Raw genomic sequence first — 22,052 nt, 5'->3', positions numbered from 1 at the left:
TCTTTTCTCTCTCCAGCTATGTTCATACGAGTATTTCTGCTATAGTTTAAAAAATTGCCAAGATGAAATTTTGATGGTCAGTTTGGCACTATTTACTTTTTTTCAGCAAACGGTAGCTGATTTTGAGAAAGTAGCATTACAGTTTCATATGCCGTTCAACAACGTGCGTAGTTCCGACTTTGATGATGTGCTAGCTTCACATGGGGACTTTCTTTACACCCTTGCACAATAAGTTATTATAGTACAGACTTTAGTTGTCTTTGTTACGTAACTCTGCCTCAATGATTTTATACCTAAATAACATGTGAGATGCTGGACTTGCCGAAATATTTACTATGTTTTTCAAAATCGTTCTCGTATTTCAACATACCTAACACAATGGAGACCATTTGTGTGTATCTTATCAGTAAAATGTTGAGGTTTGTAGAGGAACAGGTACCTAGTGAACTACCCTTATTGTTTCGTATCGTTCAGCAAATCTAACAAAATTAATAAAACACATATTGAATGCTTACCGCATGACAAGTAGTTCTGTTTGTCAGAAGAATAAAGGAAACCAACTTCAAGGTTAGCTACAAATAGGAATCCTGGACCTTAGCTGACCCTGATCTTAGCTTTCCTTTTTATCAGTTAGCGATGCGTGTTTACAGAGAACACATTCTCTCTCTCTCTCTCTCTCTCTCTCTCTCTCTCTCTCTCTCTCTTTTTCAGGCTTGCTCACTATCGAAAAGCGTGTTGACAGTGGTGTAAACTGATGGGTGGTGCTGTGTGGATACTGTGGCTTGGCATAACTGTGTGCTGCCTCATGGTTCACGCCCGTCTTCCACGCTGCTGTGGTACGTACGTCAGTGATATGCTACTAATAATACGTAAATATCATTAAATGGATATTGGTCACTTCATGAGTGAGACTGGTGAAAGTGTGTAAACACACACACACACACACACACACACACACACCGTTCGCTGGTGTAGTGGTAACGTTCTCGCTTGCCAACTGGTGGACGGGAGTTCGCGCCTCTCTCAGGTTACGAAAAGTTTCACTGACGAGGTGGGTGGTTACTGTCCCCCTTGAGCAAGGAGACGGGTGTGTGCGTGTGTGAAGGTCACAGCCTTGCCCTTGGATCGGACTATATGAGCTCTCAGCTCCCTTCCGGGAGGGTAAAAAGCTGACGATCACTACCATCCAGTGATCCTGACCGACCCGGTGAATTACACACACACACATCATAGAACAATGTAGCAAAATGAATTTTTTCTCTTTTAATTTGGGGGAATCGGGCCCCCATAACAGCATTGGCATGGCATTATCATACTAACAAAACGTGACGTGAGGGCACTTAAATGACACTCACAGCACTGACATGACGTAACATGGTATAACAGCATTGACATACCGTAACAGGACATGACAGCAGTGACATTGCATGGCATGACAGCACTGTTACGACAGCACTGACAGACAATTATAAACTAAAAAAAAATATATAATAATAATGGATGTATCGACCATTCATTGGCGAAATGTTATTAAAAAGTAATCTCTTAACTGCAGGAAACCTTAACGATTAATCGTCTACGGAGGTAAAATGCATCAATCGTCAGCATAAAAATATATTAAACTGTGCTGACGATGGACCCATAGCCATTGTAGCGCTATGCATCGATATCGTTAGCACGGGAGATGGTTAGGAACAGGTCCTGAGAGCTGGTGAAACGGGATATATATATATATGAGGAGTAGACTGTAGCACCAGTCGAGCGAGGCAGTACTCCCGAGGTGGATGGAAAGCTGATGTCAGGGAGAGCTGGAGCTCCCGTTTCATCAGCCCTCAGGACTAGTTCCTGACCATCCCCCTTTGCTGAACTTTTTCAGTGTCTCAGTAACACAGTTAGTTTCTCTAACTATCTACACCAAACTACATGCACAGTACACACTACACTTCCTTTTCCAAAATTCAAAAGAAAATTATGGCAGCTCAACACACGGCCTCGGAGTCCCCAGGGGGGGTGACCATACATGCCCCCAACCTTCCGCCCCTCTCCCGGTGACGACTTGAGCTGCCTGGAACCACTGTCTCATTCACTTCTTCTTCATTTCTGCAACATTCCTGGCCTTTCCTCTAGCTTTCGCTCTGTTGAGCACCACCTCTCTTCCTCTAAACCTCACCTTCTCTTTCTAACTGATACTCAGCTGTCTGAGGCAACTGACAGCAAACCCTTTTCTGTACCCTCCTACTTTCTCTATACTCATTTCAAAGCCAAAGGTGGCTGTTGTGTATATATACAGTATACAACGACTTATCTTGCTCTAGTGTTCCTGAACTCGATTCTTCTGAATTCTCTACACTTTGGCTTCAACTATCCTGTCATTCTCTGACTAGATATATATGTGCTGTTTACTTATCCCCTCATTCTACTGACTATCAAAAATTCTTCGACTATCTTACTTCTACAATAGAACACATTCTATCCATTTCTCCTTTCTCTGAAATCTCCATTTTAGGAGATTTCAATGTTCACCACCACCTTTGGCTCTCCTCTCCTTTCACTGATCCACCTGGTGAACAAGCCTACATCTTTTCTATCCTTAATGACCTAGAGCAGCTTGTACAGCACCCTACCAGTATCCCTGACCGCTTTGGAGAGAGCTCCAACATACTTGACCTCTTCCTTACAACTAATCCTTCTGCTTACACTGTTAATATTTTCTCTCCGTTGGGCTCCTCCGATCATAACCATATCACCTTAACCTGTCCTATTGCTCCGGTATGGCCTGTGGACCCTCCAAGAAGACGTCGTCTGTGGGACTTTGGAGCTGCGGATTGGGAGGCCCTCAGGCAGTACTTCTTTGATTTTCCCTGGAATGATTATCGCTTCCATGGCCGGGAGCCATCTGGGTGTGCCTCGCGCATGACGGAGGTTATTCTCTCGGGCATGGAAGCATACATTCCTTTCTCATATCCTCTGACTAATGCAAGAAAGTCTTGGTTTAATCGTGCTTGTTCTAATGCGTTCGAGGGCCTATAAAAGGTACCAGAGCCAACCCACCCCTGAATCACATCTTTTATATGTTTCTGCCGGGAATCGTGCTAAGTCTGTTCTTTGCTCTGCTAAAAATAATTTCATCAGTACTAAATGCTCTCAACTCTCCAACTTGAATTCTTCCCACTCCTTCTGGCATCTTGCCAGAAACCTATCTAACAACTTTACATCATCATCCTTCCCTCCTCTTTTCTACTCTGATGGTTCTGTAGCTATTCCTTCTACTGATAAAGCAGATCTCTTTGCTCAGACTTTCTCCTCCAATTCCACCTTAGACGATTCCAGTGCTGTTCCTCCTTCACTTCCCCCCTCTGACTTCCTCATGGCTGACAAAATTTCTTCAGCTGATGTATTTTCTGCCATCACAGGCCTCAATACTAACAAGGCGTATGGGCCTGATGGTGTCCCTCCTGTTGTTCTCAAGAACTGTGCTTCAGTGCTTACACCCTGCCTAGGCAAACTCTTTCGTCTTTGTTAATCAACTTGTACCTTCCCTTCTTGCTGCAAGTTTGTTCTCATTCAGCCAGTCCCAAAGAAGGGTGACCATTCCCAACCCTCTAACTATCGTCCAATTGCTTTAACATCCTGTATCTCAAAAGTTTTCGAGTCAATTCTTAATAGAAAAATTTTAAAGCATCTTTCCTGTCACAACCTTCTTTCTGATCATCAGTATGGGTTCCGTCAGGGATGCTCCACTGGCGATCTTCTCACCTACCTTTCAAACTCCTGGTCATCCTTCTTTCTGGACTTTGGCAAAAGTTTTGCCATTGCACTCAACATCTCAAAGGCTTTCGATCGAGTCTGGCATAAATCCTTAATTTCCAAACTGCCCTCTTTACGGTTTCTGTTCTTCTCTCTGTGCCTTCATCTCTAGCTTCCTTTCTGGTCGTTCTATAGCCGCTGTTGTAGATGGACATTGTTCTTCTAGATCTATCAACAGTGGTGTTCCTCAGGGCTATGTCCTATCACCAACTCTCTTCCTTTTATTCATATATGACCTTCTAAGCTGTACATCTAACCTTTTCCATTTGTGGACTGATGACTCCACCCTTCACCTTTCCATTCGGTTCCTGCAACGTCCATCTCAGCAGTTACTTCAACAAACAAGGGATTAGGGTATGGCACACCTAATGTTTGACTTGGCTCATATCTCTGACTGGGGTAAAAATAATCTTGTTGTTTTTAATGCATCAAAGACTTTAGTTCTTACACCTATCAACCTGACAAAATCTTCCACAGGTGTACCCACTAATATTTAATAATACTCAGCTCAATCCTGCATCATCCCTGACCATGCTTGGGGTTTCACTCACCCGGGACTTATCTTGGAAAGATCATATTACATCTCTTGTAAAATCTGCTTCCAAGAGATTAGGTGTGCTAAGCCGACTCTGATCGTTTTTTAACGCTGCACAATTGTTGAGTCTATACACGGGTTTTATCCGCCCCTGTGTGGAGTACAACTCGCATGTGTGGGAAGGGTCTCCACATACAGCTCTTCTCAATTTGGTGGAGTCAAAGGCTCTTCGTCTCATTAACTCTCCTCCTCTTACTGGCTCCCTTCAACCTCTGTCTCTTCACCACAGTGTTGCATCTTTATCTCTTTTCTATCGGTACTACAATGGTCACTGTTCCTCTGAACTGTCTGCAAGCATTCCTCCACCTCTACGACAGGCGTGTAGCACCCGTCAAGCAGCAACACTCATCCCTTTTCTGTCCAACTCTCTAATGCAAGAGTTAACCGTTACTCCCAGTCCTTCATTTATGCAACAGGTCATCTCTGGATCTGTCTCCCTCTGTCTGTATTGCTTGCTTCCTATGATCTCCAGTCTTTCAAACGCAGTGCGTCCAGGTATCTCAAAATGATCGGATCTTGAATTTGGCTCTGTCTTGTATTTTGTTCTGCTCTTGGAACGAAAAGTTTTTGCTGGCTTCTTGCCTTTGGTTCCTTCTTCCTAGCATAATATATATATATATATATATATATATATATATATATATATATATATATATATATATATATTTATCCCGTTTCATCAGCCCTCAGGACATGTTCCTAACCATCTTCCGTTGCTGAACATTTTCCATTAACACAGAGAGTAGGCCAGCATTCTCTCATGATACCTCTACCGGCAACTGTCTACACCACACATGCACATTAAATATCACACCTATCTGAATCCTTTCATAGCAATGGCCGCCGCATTATTATCTGCAAATTTGGTAGTTATCTCCGATTGCCACCACCGGCACGGTATCCCTGATGGCTTGGGGTCTTCCTGGTCGCAGTCAAGCGACTGTGCTGATAGCCATTGTTGCAAACGCTGTTCATGCTTGTCAGCGGAGAAGAGCAGGTTCGGCCTTATATTTCACAAATACCTGTGGTATTAGTACCAGTCTGAATTCCGCTCAATTTTTCCTCCAATCTGTATCCCCTCTCGCCCTGTTCCTCAAAAAAAAAAAAAAATAAAAAAAAAAAAGCTCTCCCTCTACTGATATATCCCATTTTGTTTCCTGGTTACCATCTATTAAAAAACATCCGTAACAGGGAAGGTACCTGTTGTTATAGCAAATCTGAATTTGCAGTTCACACAATTTTGAACTTCACTTCAGCTAACACTGATTATTATCGCCCGCCTTTAGAAGGCAGAGCGATAATGTTTTTGCCCGTCTGTGTGTGTGTGTGTGTGTGTGTTCCCATTATATTTCATGAACGGCTTGAGCTATCAACATGAAACCTTCAGGTTAACAAGATATGGCCTAAATCTTGGCCAAGTTAAAAAATGGTCACTCTGGGTCAAGGTTAAGGTTAGCAAAATGCTGTCAAATGTCAACCAGTTTTTATTGCCCAACTTTAGCACTATAAAATCTCATGAACGGCTAGAGCTATCAACATGAAACCTTCAGGGTATCAATATATGGCCATAATCTTGGACTTGGCCAACAACATTTTTTGGCGGGCGATTAGCATTCGGCTCCCGAATGCTTTGCTTTCATTCATTACATTAACTAAATTATCTAAATGCAACCAAATATATCTGTATAGTTTATTGATCCCCCAGTGCTTCTTCAGAACTCCAGCGTGTTTGACTCCATATCCACAAAGCTGACCAACCTTAACCTCACCCATGATACTGAAATTTCCGTTTTGGGTGATTTTAACGTCTATAACGTAGGAAGGTTAATGCATTTGCCAGGAGCGACGATACTGGTCTAGAATACGAGCCTTTTACAGAAATGTTTAACCTCGCGCAACTGGTAAAACAACCAACCAGAATACCAGATAATCCTGACCATAACACCTACTGTATCTCTTGGACCTATTCCTGACAAATAATCCAGATAAATGCAGGATAAAAGTACTGTCATCACTTGAGTCCTCCAACCACACTCTTATGAAACCCCATTAATCAGTTGCTCCGAACCTCCCTCCCCTGAACCTATCAAGGCAGATAGGGATGGATTTAGAAATTATCTTGCTGATATTCCATGCCAGTCTTTCTTCTCCACTTACATTATATCTACCCAGCCCCACATTGATGACTTAATACAAGCTGGTATGGAATTGTTCATACCCAGTCAACAGTTCACTAAAACATCGGACTCCCCCAAATGGGTTGACAGCAACTGTGCTAGAGTAACCACCCAAAAGTCCTTAGTATATAACTTTTACTTAAAGTAAAATACATGTGAATCACTCAGTCAATTTAAAATTGCTAGAAACCATGCAAAATCAGAAATAAATCTCGCTAAAGCAAACTTTCATCACAACCATCATCAAAAGAGGGAATAATCCTTAAGACAGCATAATATTCTTGTCAACTCATTTCTCTTTGAACAATAACTTTAACAAGTCATCATCCACTCCCCCAATAAATACTTCAAATGGTAACACTACAAATGACCCACGTGGTAAAGCGAACATTCTTACCAGTGCATTAGCTAAATATTCTACTTTAGAGGAAGTCTGCCAGAACGTCCCAGTACTAGAACCTGACTCTCCCGAAATTGTTCCGCTTAAGATACAGGCTAGATATGTAAAACCCATCCTACACAATTTACTAACCATCAAAGCTCCACATCCGGAAAGAATTCCTTCAACTGGTTTTTAAAAGACGTTCCCCAGAACTTGCTCCTCTTCTAGCTAAATTATTCGGACTATGCATACGTACTTCTTTATTGCCTAATTCTTGGAAAGAGGCCAATACCCACGCAATTATTGAATCCAACAACTTAATTACTGGTAGGCAATACGGTTTTTGCCATGAAAGATCCACGGTTGATATACTGAATCTCTGGACTCGTATCATCCATCAGTCAATTGATCAATATGGAGAAACCCCTGCAGTAGCCCATGATATTTCTAATGCTATCCAGACTCCCGTGGCCTTTCATACTTTATTCCTCTGAGTTCCTCATATCTCAGCGACAGAAAGATAAAAGTAGATAATGTATATTCCAATTTCCACTCAGTTAAGTCCGGCATACCACAAGGATCAGTAGTGGCTCTGACCCTATTCCTAATTCTTATTAATGATCTCTTATCAGTCACCCATAATCTCATTCATTCATACACAGATGGCTCAACACTTCACATTTCATTCACACTTAAACTACCAATCCCTAAGTTTAATATCTCTAACTCACAACTCAGCACAGCAAACTCCATAAATCAAGACTTACCTTGATCAAGATTGAATGGGGACAAAATATCATTGTCTCATTTAATGCTAGGAGACCCAAACATATACAGTTTACTTATATATGGATGTTGCCTGATTGCTACACTACCATCAATGCTACTACTATTCTTATCTCTAAAAGTATTGAAATTTTCGGCGTTTCATTTACCAATGCCCTCAGCTGGACCTATCATATTAGGTCACTTGACATAACCGCTTCAGATAAAGCTTGAATTATTATACAAAGTTCGTAACATATTCACGACTAGCAGTTGGCTATAATTTATAAGTCATGTGCGTTTTTCAGCTGGAATATTACTCATCTTTATGGAATGGACGTGGAGAAGTTGCACGAAAACAACTAGGAAAAATTCGGAAAAAGGCTGTTAGAATTATTAATAATCCTACTAAAATAAATGAACTACCTTCCCCTACAAGTAATGTTGACTGCCTTGCATTATTTTACAGATACTTTTACGGCAAATGCTCAGACGAAGTTTCATTTATTGTGCCACCTCTCTACCCCTTCCCCCGCGCTACATGGGCATCTGGGAGCGCTCATGATTGGACTGTCACACTGCCATATTGTAGAACTTCTCTCTATCAGAATTCTTGTATACCCTGAACTGTGTCTCTTCGGAACTCGCATCCACAAAGTGGTTTCTTACCAAGTTTCAATCTATGGCTGTCCAAGTCCAACTGTTACAGAATTTTTTTTAATGAACAGAAGACACCTGTAATCTGGTGTACGGATTATTTTTTAATCATTTGTTTTTCATTCCTCTGTTGTCTTAGTGTAATATATATATATATATATATATATATATATATATATATATATATATATATATATATATATATATATATATATATATATATATATATATATATATATATATAAAATTAGCAGGAACTACAATAGCATTTCCATCGTAAAATGTTTTTAAGTACCATTGTCTTTTTGCCCATAACGATATTGAGCTTTCAATGAACATTTCTGACCAAAAAGTTGAGAAAAATTATTTTCCCTTATTTTCGTGTGTCGCGATTTTCGACAATTTCGAGCCGTCGCGTTGCGTGCAATTGCCAAAATTTATGTACGGTATTTCCTCACAGCTCCCTAGACTTACCGCGACCTAATGCAAAATAATTAGGTCGATCTCTATTACCGTTCTTGAGAAAGAAACAAACAAATGCATAGAGATATACACATCCACAACTCGGCTTTATTATTTGGGTATCTAGTGTCGGGAGTAACGACACCACCAGTAATGACGCTACATAGTGGAGATCCTTTTCTAGTAGTGAGTAGCTGCAATTTGCTATTATTGATTAAGATTAGTAATACAGTATTATTACAATATTTTCAAGGTTCCAAATGTTCTTTGATACTATTAGTTGTGTTCGTGTTAGATGTGAATCGTTAATATTAGGCTGTATATAATACAAGTTTCTTAACCCTCAGCTACATGTTGCTAACATACATCTTTTCCACGACTTGGCAGATGTCGATAGGTCTGAGAGTCTGTATCAAACCGCTATTGTCAGCATGCTGGCCACACAAACATGTGGTCGCCACTCAGTCCTCCTGCTGTCGGATGGCTCAGTGTGGGCCACCTTGGTCTTTAAGGTCAGTTACATAATGGTATGCTGTTATGTTCAAAGATCAGCCTGAATCGACACACCTGTGCCCATTTTAGAAAATGTAAAACACGCCTGCATGACTTGACACAAGTTTGTTTGAACTTACACCTTGAATAACTGGGCATTTTGAAGGCCGCCAAATAATATTTCTTACATTTGAAAAAAAAAAAAAAAAAACTAAGGCAATCATGTAATTCGTGATGTTGAGGGTGGCATAAAATATGTGAGTATAGTCACTGCGTAACAAGAGACACTAAAATGTTTCATACGCACGTCACAGTATCCATTCACATACTTAGCATCCTACACAGTCCGACTGCCGCGCATCATGTACACCGTCCTGGAGAATGAAGGAACTATAGTAACAATATGAAAATGTTTATTTATCGGGAAGGTGCAACAGTTTACAATTAACTACAATGCTCATCAGTTATATACAACAAGGAGAGAGAGAGAGAGAGAGAGAGAGAGAGCCTCACACCACCAAACCTGAGAGAGAGAAAGAGAGAGAGAGAGAGTGCCTCACATCACCAAACCTGTCAGATTTCTCTGTTATATCTCACACTATAGAAGTCTCACTTAATCTCCAAGTGTACATTTTTTTTTTGTAATCAGCAGTCAAGGAAAGATAACTGTACCTACAAAGTTAAGTAATAATGTTACAGCCACGAAAGAAGAAAGAAAAACATGCGGTGGATATACTAAAACTGGACTTGAGGAGTTGCAGAAGTAAAGAAAATACTGTGATTAGGAATTAGGTACAATGCAGTGCTCTCTTGCTTTAGTTTACCCTTCCCCTGGCCTGACTATATTTATTATTTAATAAGACTTCAGTAGAAATTTACCTGTCATTCCTGGTCATTAAATTAGATTAAATGGTAACACCTATGACACATTGCACAAAACAACTTAAGTCGTATATATAAACAAAGCACAGCGACTAACATATACACAGATTCACATCAAAAAGTTATTCCAGTGAGTGAAGAACACGAGGCTGAAGCAAAATAATAATATTACTTACACTATGATTGCCAAAAACTATGAAAGGTGGCTCCATTCGTCATGCAATTAAATGTACATGGGTCCTTCGAGAAGTTCTTGGCCACACCCTAAAACTCATCAAAGGAGAAATGTTCTTGTATTATTTTTCAACATAGTTTCCTCTAAGCTCAGTGCAATGCACCTGGTGCACTGACGTTCAAGCAATGCAATCCAATTGGAGAGGCTCTATATACGTCTCAACTGCATAGATGGCTTCATCATCACTCCGAAAACGATGACCATGCGGGTGGAATTTCAGTTTGGGAAACATATAGAAGTCAGACACAACCAGGTTGGGTGAAGAAGGAGCAGGAGGCAACAGTTCAAAACTCGCTGACTACTTCAGTTACTGACTCCTGTGCCGTATGGATGGGGGCATTGTCCTGCAGCAACAGCACGCTTGTTTGCAGATTTCCTCTCCATTTCTCTTTCATGGCTTCTTTCAACTGTCGCATTTCTGATGCATAATAGGGCCATTAACCCTTAACCGCCGGCTGTCATGTACGGCTGTGTGAGGGAGTTGACTCAGTATGTAAATACCTGCCAAACCAAGCTCCAATGGAAATCACCGATTTTTTGAAGAACTAGCGAATTCTGAGGGGTTCAAGTGTGCTGAGACGTCCATGAAGGGTGTAAGAACACTTACTTGAAGTCTTTGTTGGTGATGGGTGGTGGACTTAGATTTAATTGGTGTGAAAATATCTGAAGGGGTAGGCCACACTCCCCTCGACTCGCAAGCTCAAGTCTGCGCATGCTCACAAGCAACTGGTGACGTCACTTCGTTGCCAGGGCAACTAGGACGCTACCTAGGATACCGGGCATTCCACCATGCTCATCTGCTATCAATAAGTTCGAGGTTAAACTAAGCCCAAGTAGCCATGTCCAAAACACTCGATGATCTTCTGCAAATGCAACGTAATCAGTTAACAAGAATTACTAAGGATGAACTAGTGGATATACTGCTAGCAGCACAGAGACCAGATGGCAACTCAACTCAAGCTATCCTGACCCGGCTGGCAGAGTTGGTGGCGGAGGTGACCACGCTGAAGCAGGCATTGATGTCCCCTGACAGTGCCATCAGAAAGTAGAGGAGCTACAGGAGCAGGTAAACAGACAAGCACACATCATTGCCAAACAACAGCACTACCTGAAATCTCTTGATAGAAAGGAAAGACAATGCAACTTGATTGTGTTAGGAGTGCCTGAGGACCAGGAAGCCCTGGATGGTGCCACTACAGACAGAGACAAAGTGGCGAAGGTGTGGGAGGCGGCAAGAGCGACCTGTTGTGTGACATCTGTGAGGATGTTGGGCAAGGTAGCCGGTGCAGGCGAGGGCGACCGGCGGCGACCTATCCTTGTCACGGTGGGCTCACGGGAGAACCGGGATGCCACGCTAGCCATGGCCAGGCACCTCAAATCAGCTGGAGAACAGTACAAAAAGGTGTTCATTAAGAAAAATTTGCATCCCAGTGTGAGGGAAGAATGGAAGCGACTGAGGGGGGTGGAAAAGTGTGAGCGAGATCGACCAGAAAATGTAGGCTGTAACATTTATCTAAACGTGAGGGAACCTCAACTGTATAAAGATGGAGTAGTGATGGATAAATGGAACTGCCAAAATTATTGATCCAACCACAACAACAGACCTTGAAAATTTTAACATGGAATATTAATGGCGCAAAAACTAAATTAGAAAAACGTAGTGTGCTGAAGTGGATCTGCCAATATGATATTATAGGACTGAATGAGGTGAAAACTGAACTGTGTTAATTTGCCTGGATATGTTGGTTACAGAAAGGTACAGGGAAACTATGCTTATCGTGGGGGTACTGCTGTATTTATAAAAACTGTCTGTCTGAACATGTGTCATCAGTGGACGTGAGTGTTGATGACCAAGTGTGGTTAAGGGTGGAATATGCCCCTTCAATTCTCTTTGGTTTCTGTTATATCCCGCCCAGTGACTCCCCATATTTTTCTCACTATTCGTTTGCAGCAATTCATGAAAGAATCGTGGACACTGAAAATAGCAGTAGGTTTTTGATTATGGGAGATATGAACGCAAGGTTTGGTGCTAGTATTCGTGATATGCCGAACAACGAGTATTCAGTGCCTGGCACGTTTTCGTACCCATTAATCCCAGATGATATCACAAGGCCTAACGAGAATGCGTACGTGTTAGCTACAATATGTAAGGACAACAATCTCTTCATCGTCAATAATCTAAAAATTGATACTAAGCATTTTGTGGGTAGAAAAACTTAAAAGAAGAAAGATGTGTGGTTATCCGAGTTAGACATAGCTTTAGCATCCTGTCAACTTGTGCATGACATTGATGCATTCCAGGTCCACCAGATGGCCCACCTGCCGTCCAACCATGCCCAGGTCACTCCTAGAGAAGCAGCTGCCTAGAGTAAACTTGGCCGTGTTGAACAAGCAAGCAGGCATGCTGGGTTGTCATGGCCCACTCAGGGAGGGGCGGCGGTCGGGCGGATGGGTGCGTCAGCCAGTTGGTTTTAGTTCTATAAACCCAGACTTATTTTCTACTAACATACCTACAATGGAAACACTGTGTGATATGAATGACATTAATAGTTTTAGTAACAACATCACAGATGCGTTGTACAGGTGTGCGATGGGAAGTCATTCTGTGTGCGGGAGGGGGATGACATCAGATTGGGTCGCTGGGAACGGCTCATGCTGGATGGTGATCATAGGAAAGTTTGGCAAGCCATATATTGGAAAGGCAATTTTCATTCAAATGATAAATCACCAATTATACCATCTGATGATGAGTTCAAAGAATATTTTGAGAGAACTTTGCATACTGCCAAAGCAGGTAGTGCAAGGCTAGGTCCCATAGATGCAGTGGTGAACGTCCCACTTCTGGACGACCCCATCACTCCACTGGAACTTGAGGAACACGTGGCACGACTCAAACCCGATAACGCGTGTGGTCCTGAATGCGTCCTGCCCGGTGTGTTCAGGCTGTTGCCCCCTCACTGGCTGCTCTCTATTACCACCTTATTTAACTGCTTTTTTCAATTCTGGCTGCTACCCAGACTTATGGACTAAAGCAAAATTCATTTCTATATTCAAGCAGGGTGACAGAACAGATCCAAGAAATTATCGCGGCATTAACGTAATCAACAGCATTACCAAACTCTATGACATGATGTTGTGTTGCCGGCTGGAGTACTGGTTTAGGCCGTACCAGGAGCAGGCTGGGGTGCAGCGGGGCTTGGACTGTCTTGAGCACATCCTAACCCTCAGAGTACTTACTGATTATGTTAGGAAGAAAAAGCAGAAGTTATTTGTAACCTTCGTGGACTTTTCCCAGGCGTACGACATGGTACCCCGGGGTATATTGCTGCGAGTGTTGCAAAGGCTGGGTTGTGGGTCGGTGATGCTTGGGGTCATAGCAGCCATGTACCGTGTGACAGAGAATGTGCTGGGTACCACCGTGTTCGCCACCACGATGGGGGTGCATCAGGGGTCCCCGACATCGTGCATAATGTTTATCATATTTGTGAATGAGCTAATTAAAGTTATGAAAGAGAGGTGCAAGGATGACGGGTTTCTCTCCTGGCTGCACATCCTCATCCTGATGGATGACACAGTTCTGCTTGCCACCACGAGGGAAACAATGCTTTATAAGCTTGGGATTCTGAAGGCCTTTTGTGACGAGTATGGAATGAAAGTTAATGAGGGAAAGACCAAATTCTTTGTAGTGGGTGGTGGTGTGGTGGATATGGAGCCACTACAATTGGCGGGGCTGGAGGTACGTGGTGCCAGCAGTACATGTATCTTGGGGCAGCCTTCACTACTGATGGGTCGGTGCACCAGGCAGTCAGGGCTCATGCCGAGGCCAAGGCGGCACATGTGGCTAAGTTTGTGTCATTCATTAAGAAAAATAATGATGTGCCTTTTAAAGTTAAAAAACGTGTATTTGATGCCGCGTTCATGTCTGCTGTCCTCTATGGCTGAGTCCTGGCTGAATGCAGACCTAAAACCAATTGTTAAAATCTATAACTGGGCCCTAAAGACCATGTTAGACGTCGGGATGACGACCTGTAATGATGTGTGTTGCCTCGAGTCTGGGTATCCACCTGTACATTCCCTTGTAAAGAAGAAACAGAGAAAGTTTTTAAAGATCATGTGGAGGGAAAGGTCACATTTAAATGAAGACCCCTTGATGCTGGCTTTGAGGATTGTCATGGGTGCGAGGTACAACACCAAAGATTATGTACAAGAGCTTATATACAATGAGGTAGATGATGTTGAGGTTGGGATGAGAGATCTGGAGCAGGCGGTGCTATGCTCCACGTCCTCCAGGCGCTGTACCCATAGGGAAATAAATCCAAGTTTTGTCAGTCCATGCAGTCTATACTGCACAGGAAAATGTGGCTGAAAGTGACTGCATAGCATTTACACGTTTTCGTGTGTCGAGCCACTCTCTAGCTGTAGAAATGGGCAGGTGGAATAGGAGGAGGCACGACCGCTTACCAGTAGAGGAAAGATTGTGTGCTTGTGGTGAGATACAGATGGAGGTGCACGTAGTGGAATATTGTACGCTCACTCAGCACTTACGTAACTCCCACTATTTCTCATGAATTCGTGATCTCTTTGATGGTACATTTACTCATGAATCCTCTTGTAGAATCATAAGACAAATCCTGGATACTTATTCGTGACATGTATCATGTTTTATGCGTGTGTGTATGAGTCAATGTATAGGTGCATATATGTATATACTTGTATGCTTATGGTTGAATGTGTGTGTGTGTGTGTGTGTGTGTGTGTGTAATTCACCGGGTCGGTCAGGATCACTTGATGGTCGTGATGGTCAGCTTTTACCCTCCCGGAAGGGAGCTGAGAGCTCATATAGTCCGATCTAAGGGCAAGGCTGTGACCTTCACACACGCACACACCCGTCCCCTTGCTCAAGGGGGACAGTAACCACCCACTTTGTCGGTGAAACTTTTCGCAACCTGAGCGAAGCGCGAACTCCCGTCCACCAGTTGGCAAGCGGGAACGTTACCACTGCACCAGCGAGCGGTGTGCGTGTGTGTGTGTGTGTGCGTGTGTGTGTGTGTGTGCGTGTGTGTGTGTGTGCGTGTGTGTGTGTGTGTGTGTGTGTGTGTGTGTGTGTGTGTGTGTGTGTGTGTGTGTGTGTGTGTGTGTATGAAGGTGTGTGGGCTGTTTGACTGTATTCGTGTATGTCTACAACTGTATGAATGTATGAAAATACAGTATGCGTGATTTCTTTTATTTTGGTCTTAATTGTAAACATGATTATAATTTCAGATCTTTATGTTTTTATAATTGACGCTGTCTGAGATGGCGTTTTCTTGATTTAGTATTTATTATTGTAGACAAGTACCTGTAATGATTGCTTCAGCTATTTTATATTTTACATTACCATGTAATATATTTAGCATTTTTATCAGTTGTATGGAAGCAACGAGATAGTTGAATTTTCACTGGACTAGCAATAAGTGTTTATTCCTGTATTATAAATTTGGGTTTATGTTGGACCAATCTCGTAAAAGTTTATATATGTAAAAAAGAGTTGTGGTCAATAAACTATCTATCTATCTATCTATCTATCTACGGACGTCAGGATTCAGGCTGCCAGTTGACTGATATACTGCACTCACCTTCCCGCCACTGTCTTAGCGCATGACCATTTTCTGTGATACCTACTGGGTAGGTAGGACCCCCAGGTACAATGTGGTTGCGCGGTTCAGTCTGTACACAGCAGTGGTAGCGTGAGGAGCCATGTCTTCTTCATCATCGTCCGATTCCCTCGCATCACGTGAAAGGCCGATCGCCTCATCAACCCCTGCAAAAGTTCATCCCATAGTGCCAGGGAAAGGGCTAAGCGATTGAGCCATTGGACGTGCCTTGGACAACACAGTATCCTCTCGTACACTCAGCGAGCGTATGTCTTTGGAGGAGAGGAAGAGCTACCACGTGGAGGGCGAGCTCTCACCCTCCAACCCCTACTCTCTTTCTGATGCCAGAGAAGGCTCTGAGACTTCTCCAGGAAGAGGTGAGAGCCTACGAGAGCGACTAATTCGGCGATGAGGAGGCGATAGATGACCCACGACATTGGGAAAGTGGCCGTGGACTTGGCGGTCCTCTGTGGAATAAATGCCATAGAGCTGTTTCCCCTACACTTTCGCCGCCTGCCCGCCGATAATCGTCCTCCAGTGCTCCGCAACACCTCAGTCTACCACCTCAAGGGCTGAATCTCCACAACCAGGCCCTTTGAGTGTGGTACCGGTATTTCACACACAGGCCGCACGTGGAGATATGCAGCATCGAGCATCTCCCCAGGAAAGTTCCACATTAGGTGAGTCACCACCCGCTTACTCCCCCATCTCCCACACCTCTTCCCCTCCTTCCTCACCATCTCCTGCCTGTGGGCGTACATGTGGGTGTGCACGAGTGTAAAAGAAACGTCCGGGAAGTGCCAGATGGCCAGCTCTACCCTGTATGGGTAGAGTTGACACATTTGTTTGGGAGGTTGGTGCTGGCTTTGAGCTGTCTGTGCCAGCATTTGATGAGGAGGATGCAGGTGTGCAGAAGGATGAGCTTTCCCCCAGTCCATGGACTATTAGCAGTCTGTTCAAGGCAATTTTCATGACTGCAATAACGAAGTATCTGGTACATGAGATAAATTTCCACCAGGCCAGGTGCGTGCGGTGGCTGGACGCGGCTGCCAGTGAGAGCACGCACATGCGTGGATACCTGTGCAGGTGGGGAAGATGTTTGTGTGGCTCGCCTTGACAATGTTCATGGCGCACATTAGAAAACATGTGCTCCACGACTATTGGTCGGTGGATGAACTTATGGGCACACCTGCCTCCGGCAAGTATATGGCCCATGATAGGTACCTGGCCATCCGGAGGTTCCTACACTTCAACCAAAATTACGGACCTGCACCGAATGACAGGTTATGGAAATTAAGAACAATCCTTACAATGCTAAAGGAGTAATTTTCCAGTTTTTTTTTTGTCCGTTCCAGAAAGTGGTTATTGATGAGTCGCTGGTGTTACTCAGGGACAGGCTTTCATTTATTCAGTATGTGCCGTCAAAGCATCACAGATTTGACCACAGATTCTTTGTACTTTGTGACTGTAACACTGGATATGTGTTGGATGTGATAGTTTATTCGGCAACAGATGCTGATATACCAAGTAATGATCCCCATGGGTTCTCTGCATTGCCAATGAAAGTGCTGATGGAAAGGTATTTCAACAGGCACCACATTCTGTATACCGACAATTATTACGCTGTCCTGGCGTTGACCAAGTATTTGCTTGACCATGGTACTGGGTACTGTGGAACTGCTACGGCCAATAGAAAGAATTTCCCAGTACTTCCGGCAAATACTGAGAAAGGAGCCCTTCTGACTAAGAAATGTGGGAACATGTTAGCCCTTCTCTGACATGACAAAAGACGGGTTAACATGTCGTCTACATTTCATAAGGGTGTGTTGGAGGAAACTGGGGAAACAGACCATAGGACTAGGGAACCCGTGATAAAGCCAGATGCAGTCAACGATTACGGTATCAACATGTGGCTGGTTGATAAATTAAACATGCAAATTGGTGAGGTCAATTGCCTACGTATGTCCTGCAGGTTGTACAAGAAGGCATTCTTATAACTTCTTGATATTGCCGTCCTGAACAGTTTCATACTGTTCAACGAGCTCCTCAGGAAACCTCTCTCTACGAGTACCTGAGAGAGAGCTGGCACGCAAACCCCATGAGGAATATTCAACTGCTCAGGTGACAGGTGCTAGGCAGGGGACAATGCCTACAGCGGACAGGCTCAGCTGTGCTATTTCCGTGGCACAAACTGGTGGAGATTGGCAGAACCACAGCAGGTTGTCTGGCATGCAGGCGGTGCCACGTCTGTTGCACAACCAAACAACGTCCCCCACCATGAAAAAAGACCTCATACCAATGTGTAGAGTGCAAGGCCTCTCTATGCCCAAAATGTTTTCTCAGAGTATCACTCCCAGTGTGAATACTGAGCAGGTGTGTGGGAAAGTGTAGTGTACAGGAATGCACAAGTTTGTGTATTTTCATAAATGAGTGAAATTTGTGATATTATAAGTGATTTATGGTAAGTGCTATGATATGTCTTTTACAATAAGTTCTACAAGTGCATATAAGTGATTATAGTAAGTGCAATGATATAGGTGTTTTATAATTAGTACAACAAGTGCAATATAAAAATTGATACTGTTTATTGGATATTGGTAAGAAAATTATTAGAAATAGCTTAAGTTAGCCTACCTGTTACCTGACAGAAAACCACTTGACAGCTGGCCAGAAAGAAAAATACCTAAAAGAAAATTACATCACTCAATATTCAGGAAAATTGTGATGAATGTGAGCATCAGTGTATCCTACCTGTTACCTGAAAGAAAACCACTTGTGAGCGGGCCAGAAAGAAAATTACCTGCTTGGCTATAAATAACTAAATTATTTCACTCAGTACTCAGGGGAATTGTGCCAAATATGAGCATCAGTGTATTAGTGATATGAAGTACAAATAATGTAAGTTGTGTAAAACATTTATATGATTTTCACTCTAACCCTGATTAGTACAAAGCAGTCTGAATTATAGTACAAATAATTACCTCATACTCAATGGTACTGCATGAAACAGCAACAGCATTTACGTGTCAAAGTGCAATTACCTGTAATCGTGATGTAAGGTGAAATTCTAAATGTCGTAGTAAAGGGAAAATATTTTTGTTTACGGTAGAAGTGAGTACAGAAAAACGAAGAGACTTTTCCTTTCCCACACACCTACGAAGCATAGTGGCACAATGGAATGGGCGGTAAACCTTTGGAGGAGCCACATGGACAGGGTGATTACACATTCTTACGACAGTGAGTAAGGAGAAGTAGAAAAACGAGTGGAATATTCCACATTCCATCAAAGGACGCACGGGAAGTGTTACAATCACCACTCCAATCAGTGCTGCCACACTAGCTACCGGGGCCAAGGTCACGGCCAGGGCGTGTGGGCAGAGCCGCCCGCCAAAACGTGAAAAACCACTCGTTTTCAACTCATCCTTACTCATCAACGGGACTACCTAGAATCCTCGGGATATCTCCATTGGTAAAAGGAAGTATTGATGAGTCTTATGAGCTTTTATTTCTTCTCTAGCTATTATAGTTTGGCAGATATTATGGTTTGAAGTAAGAGTAATTTTTCCAAAATTTCAAAAATCCCCCGTAGGGAGGAGTGGACGGCTGCCGAGAACCCCCAGCGGCTAAGAGTTAATGGTTTGACCCTTTTGCAAGTATTCAGTTACAATAACTCCTCCAGTGCTCCAAAACAATGAGGCTGTCACCCTGCCGACAGATATTACTTGAATTTTGGGGGGGTTACAACTGAAGTGTTTCCATGCTTGCTTTGATTCACTGACTCAGGCTCAAAGTGGTGATCCCATGTCTCATCCTGGGTCACAAGTCTCCAGAAGAAATTGACTAGATCAGCCTGGAAACGAGTCAAAAGTATCCTTGAACTTTTCAGTCTGGGCATGCTTTGGTCTAGTGCCAACATTCTGGGCACCCATCTTGCAGACAGCTTGCACATCTTCAAGCTTTCAGTAAAAAAAGTGGGCATCGAGCCAACACTGGTGCGGCATCCCAGCTGTGGGTCATCATCTGTGCTCTCCCTGCCCTACTTGAAATCAGTTGCTCACTTGGTGTAATAGCAAGGAGACTTCTCGTAAAGTGTCTTGACCATGTCTTCATTAATTTCCTTGGGGGTCATACTTTTTTTTTTTTTTTTCAGAAACGTGATCACAGCATGTGCGTCTTTCTTGTCCATTTTTGGGTTTTCCTCTAACTTGCCATTTTTCAAAAAGCCTCACCTGCAGGCAATAAAGACAACGATTTTAGATTTTTATACTTACATAAGGCTTTATCATATGCAGTCAGACCCAAAAGCTGTGCACACTCCTCTTGTTTCTGGGTGGGGGCAAGAAGTTTTTGGCAGACCCACATAAGTCTGGGGCCCAATCTCCTCCTGGAATTGGGTCAGGGAAATTTTCTAACACTCCGCAACTCAGTTCTGTAGTTCATACCCATAAACAGTCTATAAAAATCTCTTATAGAATTTATAATTATATCAATAGAAAACAGAACACGTTCTGCTGGAATTTTGATATCATACGACTTTTTAAACAAAGTTAAAGTATTCCAAGTGTTATGGGGAAGCACAATTATACAAGGCGCTGATGAGGAACCTAAATATGTTGGCGCTGCACACTGTGGGTGGAGCAAGACAGAAGTGGCGTCCACCCGAGCCAAACCTCCTCATTTCCCTGCATGTTGCCGTGTGCACCGACCATGTCTGGTCCTGGCGAGGTGCTCTCTACTACAAAGTGACACCTGTTCTCTGGACAGTGCGTGTACTGTACTGAACCTGTAGGATGGCTTCATAAAAAACGACCGTGTATCTGTGGTCCATGGGTCTCTTGTCGAAGCAGATCGGGTTTAAGCAATAATAATAACAACGATACAAACATTAGGAGCTCATTAACACACAAAAAACTGACTATAGTTTTGGCAGGCATTTATTTTAGAACACTGTTTCATGACAATGAAATGCAAATTTTACCACCCTGCTGTGTCTCAATAGGTGGCAAGTTGTCAATGAGGAGTCATCAATACTAGAACATGCAACCGAATTTTCTGTAAAATAAATCACGTTTGTTTTAGAAGTTACACATTGAATATCATGTTTTCACATTGCTCTGAACGGCGTCATGAGTACAAGAATAACATCAGCCCCCCCCCCCCCTTTTTTTTTTTACAGGATATCACTGGGATACCTTCACCATGGGGTGTGGCACTATTCTGGGTAACTGGCAAGAGTCATGACAGCAACCTCACTTTGTCACCCCTGTCTCGGATGGTTGAAATGGCAAGAAGTGTAAGTTTTAATTTATATAAGTTTATGAAACGCATGATAAAGAGGATATACTCTCTCTCTCTCTCTCTGGACCCCAAAATTACTTCCGTCACCCCTCCTGCCTCTCGTTATCTAACCCCATATATCTCATACATCAAACCCTGCTGATCCCCCCCCCCTCTCTCTCTCTTTAATATGTTATTACCTCATGGGTATGAATTAAGGACTAGATGGGAAAGAATATTATGAAAGTCTGGTGAATGAGAATGGAGAGACCAAAGCGACTGTTAACATGGCAGTGTTCTGGGGGTGAACAGAGAAGCAATGGGGTGCCAGGAAACCTGACACTCACAGAAGTGAAGAACGCCGTAAAGCGGCTGAAAAATGGAAAAGCAATCGGGATTGATGAAGTCTATGCAGAGATAATTAAGTGTAGTGGGGAGAGTGGAATAAAGTGCTTGTTGGATATATGTAAGAAGGCATAGGTGAGTGAAGCTGTGCCAGTGGAGTAGTAAAAGGCTGTGATTGTGCCTCTGTACAAAACTGAAGGTGAGCGAAGTGAATGCAAGAATTATCTTGGCATAAGTCTAATGAATGTTGTAGGGAAGGTATATGGACGAATTATTATAGAGAAAGTAAGAAACATATCAGAAGTCCTGGTGAGTGACGAGTAGGGTTGTTTTAGGAGTAGCA

The 22,052-nt window shown here is 42.9% G+C and overlaps 1 long non-coding RNA gene across 1 annotated transcript; it reads left to right on the top strand.

The window, feature by feature from the left end:
• Positions 1-830: 830 nt before the first annotated feature.
• LOC145408111 (uncharacterized) lies at positions 831-21,345 on the top strand. Its single transcript, XR_013898860.1, has 3 exons — positions 831-836; positions 9,233-9,357; positions 21,264-21,345. It is a non-coding gene; the product is annotated as an uncharacterized LOC145408111 (long non-coding RNA).
• Positions 21,346-22,052: the final 707 nt, after the last annotated feature.

Source organism: Coenobita brevimanus, chromosome 8 (assembly GCF_032717465.1).
Source record: "Coenobita brevimanus isolate Jiangsu-jjx chromosome 8, ASM3271746v2, whole genome shotgun sequence".
Classification (NCBI taxonomy): domain Eukaryota; kingdom Metazoa; phylum Arthropoda; class Malacostraca; order Decapoda; family Coenobitidae; genus Coenobita; species Coenobita brevimanus.
The sequence above is the reverse complement of the archived record's forward strand: the minus strand, read 5'-3'. Positions and strand labels throughout refer to the sequence as shown.